Below are 12,474 nucleotides of genomic sequence, written 5' to 3'. Positions count from 1 at the left end.
TCGTCGATCGCAGATAACCTTTCACACGACCTAATACCGAGAAGAAATTTATTTATCTAGCATTGATCTTATGCTAAGTAATAACTTGCTTCATCAGTGTCAGCACCAGAAAACAGGTAGGAGGGTCAAGTAAAATGTTAATCGCTTGGAGAAGATCCAGTTAATGAAGTATCACCTTTTAAAAGTTCCAAGATTGTAAGATAAAGCTGTAGTTCTATGGCGTAGTCATCGGCAGTGAGGATTCCATGACAAGGCCACAGGGCCTTTTCCAATTTAGAAAATTCCAGAAAACTGGAAATTGAAGGGTTCGAAAGAGGATAAAAAGCGTCCAAGAGATGTACACTTTGCATGAAATGTAAGCTCACTTTCCTTGTGAAACCATCTCTCTCCTGATATTGCATGAATTTACGGGAGTCTGATTAAATTGACTGACTGATATGTCTTTTACCTGTCACTGAATTTAAAAGGAAGTCTTTGAGAGATGACTAGAAAGGGTCTGATTTCTTTTTCTACGAGCACGGGTCAGTAGTGGAGTTATAATGCCTCCGACGACGCCCAAAACTCTTCAAATCCTGGTACCAGCACCTTTTTTTAAGCTACTTGATATTTGGCAGAGTTTCTTCAAGGCGTTTCCCAAGACGCAAATGTTATTGTTTACATTTTACGCGCAGGGATTTATTACATAATAGTTAATTGTTTAGGGTAGGAAAACCCTCAGGGCCTTCTTCAATATTCTAGTCAAGTGGAGAACCTTTGGATGTAAAAAAACTGATCATAGAATTCCTGACTCCAATGTTTACTTGTTTAGATAACATGGGTACTTTGGTGGGCTTACACAGGGCTTTATTTGGATTCTCAAATTTATAGGACTTCCTGTGGGCCAAATATGTGTTTTTTACTGCTGCTAACACACAAAGACTTTCATCATTATTGTGATCTAGGTATGTATTGATCCTCAAATTGCTAACAAATACGAACATCCGATATTTTCCCGTTACATGGATTATGCGAGAGTTTGTTTGTTCTCTCACCAGTAATGGTAATTCCGTTGTTTCTTCAGAGCACGAAATCAGTCGACAAACGGGAAATTTTCTCAGCCTAACATTCGAAATGAGTTGTGACAAAAGAAATTTTAAAAAGGATGTGATCCGAGCATACCTACAGGTAAGGTTCTTAGTACATTAAGGATGGTGGTAACCCCCCTCCCCCTAAAGATAATGTGATTATACTTAAGTTCAAGCTGATTTAATTCTCAGTATGAAACTAACAAGTAAAAACTTAATGTCTTCCCCGTAAAAAATTATCGAGGGTACAATAATCTTATTTTCTCACGTCAAATAGATTTACTGTTCAAATATGTTCCCTCTTTCAAAAGTGCTTTCGCTAATCGAAGCATATTATGACACATGGGTAACTAATAAACATCTTTTAGCTATTCGGGATCCAAGATAAAAGCTTTCGGCATTTATCATACCGCTCCTAAATCAGATAGGGGTTTCATTCGTAATTCCTTTTTGAGGTAAAATGCTCCCTTCTTACATAATGTAAGCAAAGGGCTTAAATATCATTTTGCTGTGATATCAGTATCTTTTTTGGATATGCATGGGTTATTAGAGGTACATTTATGGGGAAGATCACAGAGTATTTACAGTGAACAAAATTACATGAATAACCCCCTTACATAGTGTAAGCAAAAGGGGTTAAATATCATTTTTGCTATCATATCAGTAAGATATTTTTGGCTATGCGTAGGTTATTAGAGGCAGATTTGAGGAGAAGGCGACAGAAAATTTCAAGAGTAAACCAATGTAATATGAACTATAGTGTAAGGTCCTTCTTACAATGTGTAGGCAAAAGAGGTTACATATCATTTTCTGTCATATTATTACCGTGTTTTTGCACATGCATGGGTTAATAGAGCCAGATTTAAGGGGAAGGCGACAAAGAATTTACAGAGTAAACCATGTTACATGAAGTATAGTATACAGTCCCCCTTACATAGTGTTGTTGGCAAATGAGGTTACATATCATTTGTTGCTATATAAGTGCCATATTTCGGCTCTGTTTGGGTTATTAGAAGCAAATTTAATGGGGAACATAATTTTTTTTGAAACTAGGATTTTTTTTAGGGTAAGGTTTTTAGGCTCACATTGCAACACTAGGGCCAACTCAAGAGGCCAACAACCTTTTTGATAGCATGGAGACACTAATACTGTCACCACCACTGGCACTTTGCAACAGTCTCTGTGTCATTAAGGTACCAGAGGAAATTGAACAGGAGAGGGTAAATTTAGTCAGGGGGGGTGATTCAAAATTGTATAATTCTTCTAATTTTGATCATGACACTTCTGTAGCTAATCTTGGCTTTGACCTCCAAGTTTTGGGTCAACTGCTAGAGGAAGTTCTAACCAACGAGGTTGAGAGGCTATTAAAAGATCAGGAGCGATTAGGACCAAGTAGTAGCAGTTCACCCCTAAATTACTTAATTTTTACTTGTCTAGTTCTGCCTTGCGCAATGTTTATGTCCTTAGAGCTGAGTTTGGATATCTCTTTAACTCACTTATTGGTAGCAGTATTTCTTCAGAACCTTCGAACATAGTACACTCATATGCAAGCAAGATTCTAGCCCTTCTTGAAAGGCAGATTCAGGAGGGGAAGGTAGGATAGCATTAGAGCCAACTAGGCAATTTTTTCATTTAAATGAGAAGTCGGATGAACCGTCGTCTTATTATATGCAAACCGAAATGAAGACACTTCACCGAAACCAGCATAATTTTCAGGGTGTGTTTTAGAGTGGGAGGGCAGTATTGTGACTGAAGTACAAAGTTATAATGAAAAAGAGAGTGGTTCAGTGGATTTATATATTGCAAGTTTAGATATAAATTTGGCAGGGTTTAAAAAGAGTTTTGGTTTAAGAGGCGGGATTAAAAAGTTGATAGAATATAATGTAGATTTAAAGGGGTGTAAAGGTGAACAATGGTTTTCTTTCAACATGGGCCTTTAGTGCTTGAAGCAAGCAGTCCTCGTGGCAGGCCATAAAACCCTGAAAAAAGATGCCACTAAGACACGTTTGGACGATTTGGTAGACAAAAGAGTTTGAGGATGAGGCAGAGTTTCCTGAAATATATTTTAACTGTTTAAATGGACTATATCCTATAACATTTAAAGGAATAGATATTTTTAAGAGGGCTAACGAACGTTTAAAGATTTGTGCTATAGCGTAGTAGTATGATATAGAATTTGAAGAGGGGGAACGTAAAAACAAAAAGGAGGTAATATATTTAGTTAGGGCTCCGTTCATTGAATCGGTGAAATACGGGGCATGGTTTCTTTACAAGCCTGTTAGTGAACGTAATTCGATCGGACATTTTTGTTTTACAATTACTGACCTTAGTCGGGTTTTATGTGAGGGTAAAAATATTTGGATGGGAACATGCTACTATTGTCTAGTGTTTCTCTTTAGATTCCATAAAAAATAAAAATTAAGACATTACTTGAGGTACATTAAGCGTCATGGGTACCAGTCTGTAGAAACGGTTTCGGAGGACAATGTCATCTTGCGATTCAAGAATTTTCAAAAATCACTCTTGGTGAGTGATAAGGTGACGTTGGACACAGAAGCCAAACCAAGGGACGTGTACGATCCGTTGAACTCGAATTATGTGAAATAAAATGAAGCCATTGCGATCTCTTTTGTATATGCACAAACAGATGCTAGTAATACCACGCACTTAGAGGTTTTGAGACATTAGGGAGGGGAAAACTTGTGTTGGTACAGCCATGATTAAACTTATTTAAAGACCAAATATGTCAATTTAACGGCTGCAATATACAAATTACCCAATGAACCTATCAAGAGAGGACGAGCTATTTAATAAAGATAAGAAAATTCGTATGGTTTTCAAGGTTAAATGTGTTGAGGATAGTGGGCAAATTCCAGTCAGCGACAACAATTATTTAACTAACTTAACTCTATTGGTTGCAGTAACTTTCGTGGACTGTCCCATAAATCTCATAATTAAAATGTTAAGCAACAGTACTTTGTACCGGTTTACATACCCAATTATTACCGGCTTTGGTGTGTTTGCAGAAAGGTGAAGTTGTAAGGGGGTTCATGGGTAGGTAGTTCTTTTTCTTATAATATCATATCCAAATCATATGAGAAACTGGTAGTCCTAGATTTAAAATGAAAAACAATTGATAATGGTAATGCGTGCTTCAACAAGATCCGTTTTTATATTCCTATAGTTTTTCCCCAAATCCCTAGGTGAATTAACTCAAGTACAGAAAAGCAACGATTTTAATAGTTTCCTTCTTCTTAAACTGCGCTTTCCAGATGATTAAATTTATGATTTATTGACGTTTTAGGTTCATTGCGACGTTGTAAGCAGCCTCATGAATACTGCAACTCTGCCTCGTGGCTACATAGGGAAAAATTGGCGCCTATTAAAGCATTTTATGATTCACTACACGATTGTCAATGCACCACTGTCGATAAAGAATTTGCTAGAAAATTTTGGGTCGAAGGAGGGTGTAAAACGGGGATGATTATTGTAAAATGTATCTGAAAAGTTGTGTATTTATGATGTTGAATATCATATGTAAAAACACGGACAAAATCTATCAGAAATTTGGATTGGGTTTGGGTTATTATTTTTAACTCCTAATTTGGTGATGGATTTAATTTTTAAAATAAGTAAAGAGAAAATAGATTTGGTTACCGACGTGGGTCAACCCTTATTTGTGGAGAGGTCCATGCGAGGAGGGTATTTCTTCCACGGGGATCGTATCCTGGAAACTGATCTGATTGGACACACACCGGTGAAAATACGGACGTAGTTTTTCAAAATATGATTCTTTTTCTCCGTCGGCAATGCCTCACTGCTTTTTGCCGCGTTTTTCAAATTTGATGGTAAAATACATATGGAACTTATGACTCGGTAAAGTGTTTTTTGCTGTGCATCAACAGACCGGTGTCTAAGGAATCACTGAGTTTATATAATATTTCATTGGTAGAGGATGGGGTATGCACTGCACACCTTCAAAACAATAGCTTATTACCGACCTTCATCCAAAACAGAAGATGGTCGTACACCACGTTCTTCTGTGGTGGATGCTAGCCAATGTTCTTAGGGTCACTAAGATCCATAGAGCCCTCCAATTCAACCAATAATTTTGCATGATGACTTTTATTGACACCTTTTTCAACAAAACTTCTGAAGCAAAGACGAAGGCCGAAAAAGAGATTGTTAAGCTCATTTTGGTTCAGCCTTCAGTAAGAAATGCGAGGGTGTGTGCCATAGGAGTCATTGCGACGTCGTAAGCAGCCCAGAAGAATATGCTCAATACATTGCTGATCTTAACTTTACATTGTTTACGATCATAGACTCTAAAACGGTCCTTTTACGTGGGAAAAAAGAAACGCAGGCTTAAATAAAAAAATTAACGCTGGCAGTGCCATTTGGAAGCATCAAAGAATCTCATGTTCGATTTTTATTACAATTTGCGTAAGCTCCAATGACCAGGGGAGGGACAATTCCAAGTATATTAAGGATACACTGATTCACCCCTGATAAAATTTAAAATAGAGAATCCCATTAGACGATTTAAAAAATGGTATGCACATTAGCTCTTGAATGTACTATAACAATGGGAACTAGTCCATTTATTTGGAGATGGGAAGCGATTTGATTTCCCACATTGTGCTTGCAGATCCGAATATATACTGTTTGTATAGACACAATAAGGGAACCAAAAAAGTCTGCAAGGGTGGTGCCTACACACTATATGAACTAGAATTTTGACATGAGCGTTTATAGAAACTGTATGGAAAATAGTCAAGTTTCTAGGGCAAAATTCATGGTGATTATCTTTTTAAAATTTAAAAACTACACTGTTAGAATTAAGGAAAATGCCGTATCGGCTATGTGCGCGCGGGTGGTGTATAGGTATTATTCTATGGATGCTACCTAACGTCGGACCAGGGCGAATTTTCACAGTATAGACAGTGTCTCAGTTTGGAAAATTCAATAGTAGAAAGGACAGGGTTCTGTATTCCCCGTTTCAGCAGTAGTTTTAATTGTATGTTTTTGTAGTGTTTTTATATGTTTGTCCCAAGTTTGAGCAAGGTACAATTGTTGTTGTATCTAAAAAAGTGTTTTATATTATACTATTATTTACTTGCAGCCAGCCGGCAAGCGCCAGCCCGGGCCGCCACTCCTTTTGGCCTTGGGCCACCGCAACTGCCACCCCCTCTCTTACGGAGGGTGGTATTCCCAAGTGCTTTTAATGTTCAACCATCAGATGCCCATTTTTTGTAAATATGTTGTTATAAGAATTTGTTGTTTTTAAGAAAAACCTAAACGTTTAACGTTTTTCTTTTAAGAAAAACGTACATTTATTTTCATTAAAGAAAACATATATTTAATTTTATATGGTTTTGAATATAGGGAAATAGTATTTATTCAACAGATTGAGATATTTTTCGGTTATTTGTACTGTGAGAGCGGGAAGGAGTAATATGTATCAATTTATAACTGCTTTGAGATCATTTCTTTGCGGGCTATCAATGTCTGGCAAACAAAAACTTTTAACAAAAATAATTCTGAAACGTAATAAATGTTGTTAGAGCATCTGAAGAAAATCTACTGTTACTTTAGCATGTGGTAAGAGTCCTATGATAAAGTCAAGAGTATTGCACAAGAGGCAAAATTCATACGGAGACTTGACGTTTATAATAATATTGAACCAAACTCGTGGTTGATTATTGAATATTCAGCTGAATCCATTGAAGAATGGTTGCAGGAAATTTTAAATTATTCACAGTCCGATCTCATCATGAAACATTTCTGTTACCGTCGTTCTCTGCAATCTCTATCATCAGAGCAAATGTATGTGGACACTTGCTTTAAATTGTTTTTAGTATACCATCTACACGGGGATTCGTGATTCAAGCTCCCTTATAACTTTAAACAAGCAAACATATCCCGGTTAACCGACATTTCTACTCTCGGCGTACAATCAGGCTAGGAATAAACCACATGGTTACATTCTATTGGATCACACAAACACACTCGAGGATTCAAAACACCCTATCACTCAAAACACACTCAGGTTATGAGTTCTATTGCTTTGACAATTGAAAAATTATGAGCTAGTTGAAATACTATCAAACTGCTCGTTCTGCACACAATCAAGAATCAACGGTATATTACCACGGGTTCACGTACCTAAACCAACTCTTCGTTTATCAAACGTGAAATTTCTTCAAAACTTGCTTTTTAAAAAGTACTATAGGATAATGGACAAATTCCCCACACAAATTTGAAATGTTTGGGCTTTCCTCTTGTGTGTAAAGTAAATGAAGTTCCACTCTACAATATATCAAACAGTTCGTGGTAACGAACTGTAGTAAGGAGCGACCCGGCTCAATAGTAAACGAAACTCTAAAAAACAGAATTTTGATGCTAAAATATACATAAAAAGAATCAGATTTTCATGCTGATTTTAAATATATAAGTTCATCAAATTTAGTCTTTGTCATCAAAAGTTACGAGCCTGAAAAAATTGGCCTTATTTTAGAAAATAGGGGAAAACACCCCCCTAAAAGTCACGGAATCTTAACTAAAATCACACCATCGCATTCAGCGTATCAGAGAATCTTATAGCCAAATTTTCAAGCTCCTATCTACAAAATGTGGAATTTCGTATTTTTTGCCAGAAGACAAATCACGGGTGCGTGTTTATTTGTTTGTTTTTTTCCCCAGGGGTCATTGTATCGACCAAGAGGTCCTAGAATGTCGCAAGAGGGTTCATTCTAACGGAAATGAAAAGTTCTAGTGCCCTTTTTAGTGACCAAAAAAATTGGAGGGCACCTAGGCCCCCTCCCACGCTAATTTTTTCTCCAAAGTCAATAGATCAAAATTTTGAGATAGCCATTTTGTTCCGCATAGTCAAAAACCATACTAACTGTGTCTTTGGGAATGACTTACTCCCCCACAGTCCCTGGGGGAGGGGTTGCAAGTTACAAACTTCGACCAGTGTTTACATATAATAATGGTTATTGGGAAGTTTACAGTCGTTTGCAAGGGATTTTTTTTGGTTTTAGGGGTGGGGTTGAGGGGAGGATGCTATGTGGGAGAATCCTTCCTCGGAGAAATGTGTCATGGGGGAACAGAAATTCAATGAAAAGGGCGCAGGATTTTCTAAAATTACTATAAAAACAATGAAAAAATAAACATGGAAGTTTTTTCAATTGAAAGTAAGGAGTAGCATTGAAACTTAAAACGAACAGAGATTATTACGTATATTAGGGGTTATAAAAATACTTTATCATAAAGAGCGAGGTATTTAGGAGGAGATAAATACTTCGCTCTTTGTGCTATAGTATTTTTAGTAATTTCAACTATTTATTCTACGGCCTTTCTGATTCAGGGGTCATTCTTAAAGAATTGGGACAAAACTTACGATTTAGTGTAAAGAGCGAGGTATTAACGAGGGTACAAACCCCCTCGTATACATAATAAAAATATAAGAATATAAAAGTGTGTTTTGTAAATTAATTGTTAAGTTACTTATATTTTTTACTAATAAAAACTTTCGTTAAAAACTAAAAGTTCTAGTTGCCTTTTTAAGTAACCGGAAAATTGGAGGGCAACTAGGCCTCCTTCCCAACCCCTTATTTCTCAAAATCATCTGATCAAAACTATAAGAAAGTCATTTAGTCAAAAAAAGAATTAATATACAAATTTCATCTTAATAATTTATGTGCAGAGAGCCAAAATCAAACATGCATTAATTCAAAAACGTTCAGAAATTAAATAAAAAAACTAGTTTTTTTTTTACTGAAAGTAAGGAGCGACATTAAAAGTTAAAACGAACAGAAATTACTCCGTATATGAAATGGGTTGTCCCCTCTGCAATACCTCACTCTTTATGCTAAAGTTTGACTCTTTGCCACAATTCTGCTTTTTAAAACAATTAAAAGCTTTAGCGTAAAGAGCGAGGGATTGCGGAGGGGACAACCCATTTCATATACGGAGTAATTTCTGTTCGTTTTAAGTTTTAATGTCGCTCCTTACTTTCAGTTAAAAAAACTAGTTTTTTTTATGTAGTCATTTGATAAAGGCCCCCATATAAATTGACAATGTAGTCCCTAGATCGAGATCCGATCTAGGATGTTTTCAAAAACTCATGGTATCATTATATTGGACAAGTCTGGTGCTCACTAGATGAGCATTGTGTGTGCAGACACTCTACGTTTGAGCGTACCTTTGCCAAGGCATTGAAGAAGAGTATAGTATTTACCTCACTAAATAAATTTGAAACCTATTTGGAAATTACCACCGATTCCTGTTAGTACTCTATTATACTTGGCACCATGAACATAAATAAAAAAAAATCAACGTTTGTAATTTAGATCCATAAATGTCCAAATATTGCATACCGTTGGATTTCCTCGAACATGTTCATAAAACTTGTGATAGCAATATCATAGTTAATAGTAGCCTGTCAACTGTAAAGACGGGTCATTGGCCATGCACCTTTGAAACAGGGATGAATATAGAATTTTTCGATCTTCTTAGCCTACCATATATATTCTACACACCCCACATCAAAAACTCCCTCGAGTGAAGTAGAAAATCTGTTATTCAAAATCGAAAGTGAGTACAAGATTTATCAACCAAATGCTGTGGTTTTCATGCACTACTATACTTTATTTTTTATTGTCACAGCTTTACTTATAGTGAATTTCTCAGCATTTATGTAAACATTTCTCGATTGAAAGACTTTGTAGCGGAAAACAACCTTTCCTGATTGTATAATATTAATTTTAGTACCCTGAGAATGAAGTGTTTTAATAATGTTTGTAAATTTGTTTATTAATAAAAAATGTATGTGCAATAAAATCCATGTCTTCTTCTTTTTCCATGTATAGGTGATTATCGACAACGATTAGTGACGGCAGATAATTAGGATTAGATTTCTACTGATCTTGGTATGCAAAGTCAGGGTCAAATTTTCTACACCACAATGTAACTTCACATTTATTATATCTCTTTGCAAAGTCAACGATAATAATATGATTTATATTATAAAATTCACGTGTTTCAATTTGCTTGTTTGAAGCAATGTCACACACGGTATTCTCATTTGAAGAATCACTTTCTGTAACAGCCAAATAAAAATCAGTAAGTTTATAATCATAGTAGCCCACAGGATGACCAGCTGCCCAATGTATACAAACATATTGAACATATAAAGAACATTTTTTTCAGTGTTGACTGTCTCACTGCCGAAAAATACTAACTTGCTATCGATAAAACGAATTTTATTTTCACTTCTAGAGAGAGAAGAGGAGTAATCGTGTCTAGTCACACATCAAATTAATTCAACCTCTTTGGTCAGGATTTTTCCACCTATTTGTGGTTGCCATGCAAAAATCGTTTGGATAAAATCTTAAATGAGTTTCTAGGTAGTGCTCAAAACCAAATACAACAATTCTGTACATTCTATGTACAGATCTGTAACAATATCATTCTGTTTTGTTTCGATTAGTATGTCAGTAAATTGAGTAACGCATTTGGCCCATGACAAATAAACCTATTACAATGGTCCAAAGATGGAGACTGATCTTTCACGATGCCGTCAAGCATTCTTTTGGAGAATATTTTCTTTGCATAGATAATTGTTTAAAATAATCGTTCAGATTAGAACATTTTTCCAAAGTCAAAAGATTCCGCATGATTTTTTGTTTCTGAAATCTATTCGTTTTTAATCCTGACACTCTCACTGCTGATTATGGACAACAAATACAAATAATAAACATTATATCTACCTCAACAGCCGTTTCGTCATTTATTGTCTTCCTAGAGACAGGGGCATCGTTCGGGGGGGGGGGGGGGCAAGGGGGTAGCTGCCCCCCAATAATTTTGAGAAAGTTATTATATAGCCCTTGCCCCTTGAATATCTGGATGAAGACCCTTTTCCCACCAAATAAAAAATACTGGAGCTGCTACCCTGCCCAGAGAGAGGGGCGATAACCAAGCAAAACATCTAGCAAGTAAAAATGTTTTTTTGATTCCGAAACATTTTGATTTTCAAAAATAGAATAGTAACAATCTCATTGTTTTTTCACAAATTGAACTAAAAAATATCTCCAGTATATTTCACAATTGCATTTGAAGCATCTTGCAGTCTATTTATATACGTTATATCACTTCTGCTGCAAAACATAATTGTTCCTCCAACTCGAATTTGGTCAGTAATATCACGTATCTTGCAAACGTCTCATCCCAATCAAGGGTTAGCCAAGAACCCTTTGTAATTTCACCCAATTTCCTCCAACTCGAATTTGGTCAATAATATCACATATCTTGCAAACATCTCATCCCAATCAAGGGTTAGGCAAGAACCCTTTGTAATTTCTCCAGCAACATTAGGCCCTCTCGGTTTTCACTGCTGCTATCAACTTCAACTTCCAAAAGAGTAAAAGAACTCATATCCAATACTAAAAATAAGCTAAGAGCAAAAATTAATATTCATAAGCCTGACGCTCTGAAGCCTTTTCCAATTAAATTAGAAAAAAACAAGTTTTTTTTAACTGAAAGTAAGAGCGAAATTAAAACTTAAAACGAGCAGAAATTATTCCGTATATAAAAGGGGCTGTCCCCTCTTCAACGCCTCGCCCTTTACGCTAAATTTTCGTATTGTTTTAAAAAGTAGAGTTGTGAGAAAGAGTCAAACTTTAGCGTAAAGAACTGGGGGTTGAGGAGGGGACAGCCCCTTTATATACGGAGTAATTTCTGTTCGTTTTAAGTTATAAAGTCGCTCCTTACTTTCAGTTAAAAAAAAAAACTTGCTTTCCTTTTATTTCTGAACGTTTTTTTTTTAATGCAAGTTTTCATTTTGGCTAACCGTACATGAATAATTAAAACGAAATTTGCTTATTAAGTTTACGTTTTTTGGCTGAATGGCTTTCTTAAAGTTTTGATTGGACTATTTTGAGAAAAAAGTGGCAGGGGAGGAACCTAGTTTCCCTCCAATATTTTTGTCATTTAAAAAGGCCACTAGTACTTTTAATTTTAATTACGAACGTTTTTATTAGTAATATATATATATATATATATATATATATATATATATATATATATATATATATATATATATATATATATATATATATATATATATATATATATATATATATATATATATATATATATATATATATATACATAACTTAAAAATTAATTTGCGTAGCAAACTTCTATATTTGTACATTTTTATCATGCATATGAGGGGGTTTGCCCCCTCGTCACTTCCTCGCTCTTGACATTAAAGTCCAAATTTTGTTCCAATTTCTTAAGAATGACCCCTGAATAACAATGGTTGTTAAATTAGTATAAATTTTGAAATTACTAAAAATACTTTAGCGTAAAGAGTGAGGTTTTGAGGATGGGACGAACCCCCTAA

The 12,474-nt window shown here is 35.5% G+C and overlaps 1 protein-coding gene across 3 annotated transcripts in view; it reads left to right on the top strand.

Annotated features, from left to right (window-relative positions):
- LOC136030997 (synaptotagmin-4-like) overlaps positions 1-12,474 on the top strand; it is a 340,989-nt gene that overhangs the window by 131,016 nt on the left and 197,499 nt on the right. The gene's annotated exons all lie outside the window — the stretch shown is intronic.

Source organism: Artemia franciscana, chromosome 9 (genome assembly GCF_032884065.1).
Source record: "Artemia franciscana chromosome 9, ASM3288406v1, whole genome shotgun sequence".
NCBI classification, from domain to species: Eukaryota; Metazoa; Arthropoda; class Branchiopoda; order Anostraca; family Artemiidae; genus Artemia; species Artemia franciscana.
This window is presented reverse-complemented; position numbering and strand designations above follow the sequence as displayed.